The 2,011-nt window shown below is 33.6% G+C and overlaps 1 pseudogene across 3 annotated transcripts; it reads left to right on the top strand.

The window, feature by feature from the left end:
* Positions 1-249: 249 nt before the first annotated feature.
* On the top strand, positions 250-2,011 carry LOC147064382 (ubiquitin-conjugating enzyme E2 G2 pseudogene; annotated as a pseudogene). Of its 3 annotated transcripts, none has more exons than XR_015071871.1 (2): positions 250-373; positions 993-2,011. The product of XR_015071871.1 is annotated as a ubiquitin-conjugating enzyme E2 G2 pseudogene, transcript variant X1 (transcript). The 3 variants fall into 3 exon arrangements; XR_015071873.1 differs by lacking the exon at positions 250-373 and adding an exon at positions 468-608; XR_015071872.1 differs by lacking the exon at positions 250-373 and adding an exon at positions 641-754.

Raw genomic sequence — 2,011 nt, 5'->3', positions numbered from 1 at the left:
TATGATTTTTTATTAACGTCTATGACGTCTGGCCGCTTATTTTCACAAATAGCTATCTGCCTGTAAATACAGAGGGCTAAACAGAAATTTAGATAATAATTATTATTTAGGATTCGCAACAACTGTTGATAAAATAAAAAAAAACAATATGTATTATGTAAATATGAGAGGTGATATTAATATAATTATTTTATGTTTTGGGAAGTTATTTACTTTACGCCATAGATACTTTTACAGCCGTAGTCAAAATGACAAGTGGCAACATTTACATTTGACAGCTGCGATCAATTTGACGTTTAGATTATGATAGAGATAGAGGTGTCATAATACAAATTTTGTTAAAAACAAGGTGATTAATAACAAACGTTGCCAGGTAATAAAAATCTCGTGTTATTTAGATTATTATTTTTAAACTTTTTAATTAATAGTTCAATTATATAGGTACTAACTAACCCCCTAATGACAATAATCATTCATCAAACTCAACACAATTCAGTAGTTTCATCATAATAATATTATTTGGCCTATTCTGTGGGTCTATTCTATACTTATCGACCGCTAAAGTGATAAAGTGATAAATGGCGTCTCACTTACTCTTGAAGAATGAGGTTGGTGAGACAGTCGGCACTTTTACATGTAAATAGTTATTACCGCGATAGTTTAAAATATGCACTATTGCTACGAGTAAATCCATGCAGGTGTACAGGCCCTATTATACCGTCTTTGTTTTTCTCAGTTGGAATAATAAATTTAGGTACAAAACAGCTTTATTGTTTATAAACCATCCATTAGAACTTAATCAAATTTTTCATTTTTTATTCAACAAATAAGCAACATGTGCTGCACTATATTTACCTCATCATTTATAAGGCATACATTGAAGTGCACTCAATCTTATTCTAACGCTTATTGTGGAAATTAAACACATGCTAAACGCGAATGTAAGGAAAACAACATTTTGCTTTAAATAATCGGACATTTTATCATTTCAGATAGTTGAAGATAATGGCAGGGTCTGCGCTACGCCGCCTGATGGCTGAATACAAGCAACTCACCCTCAACCCTCCTGAAGGAATCCTCGCCGGACCCACAAACGAGGAGAACTTCTTCGAGTGGGAGGCCTTAATCACGGGACCCGATGAAACCTGCTTCGAAGGAGGAGTCTTCCCTGCCAAGCTGGTACTACCCTCTGATTATCCTCTCAGTCCGCCCAAAATGCAATTTCTCTGCGAGATGTTCCATCCTAACATATACGCGGACGGTAGGGTTTGCATTTCTATCCTACATGCCCCCGGCGATGATCCTATGGGGTATGAGAGCAGTGAAGAACGCTGGTCGCCCGTTCAGAGCATCGAGAAAATACTTCTGTCCGTTGTTAGTATGCTGGCTGAACCGAATGATGAAAGTAGTGCCAATGTTGATGCTGCTAAGATGTGGCGAGAGGATAGAGAACAATTCAATAGAAGAGCTCAAATGACCGTCAGAAAAACACTCGGTATTCCGCTAGAATAATCAAAAAATCTGTATGAATCATTCCTGTGAAAATTTAAATCAATTTGCAACTTTGAAAGTTAAGATTTCGTTCTCTGACCATTCAGTTCATTAATATTGTATTTTTCATTAATTTGATACTTCTATACTATAGTATTATAATATATCTAGTGTTGGCAAGATTTTTTTGTAATGTTTTGAAAAGACAAGAGCCTTATGAAAAAAATTCAAACAGCACAAAGTAATACGACATCAAATTAGCTAAACTAGATAACATCAGGATTCTTTAGGTATAACAAATTTATTCAGTTAAGTATTTATTTAGTATTTTTAAATAATAAATTATTAAAATTATGATGCCATTGTTATCATGGTAAATTAGTTCAAAGGATTAAACAAAATTTTGTTTTATATTGAGTCTTTTTTGTTTTAATTAGAACAAAATGTTTCAATATGTTATTATTGTACCTGTTCATAGAATATTGATACCTAACGAATGTAAATGGAGAGGTGTGTGAAA

The sequence above is a fragment of the Rhyacophila brunnea genome, unplaced genomic scaffold (assembly GCF_057557595.1).
Source record: "Rhyacophila brunnea isolate RB1 unplaced genomic scaffold, BYU_Rbru_1.0 scaffold_7, whole genome shotgun sequence".
Taxonomy (NCBI): Eukaryota; Metazoa; Arthropoda; class Insecta; order Trichoptera; family Rhyacophilidae; genus Rhyacophila; species Rhyacophila brunnea.
This window is presented reverse-complemented; position numbering and strand designations above follow the sequence as displayed.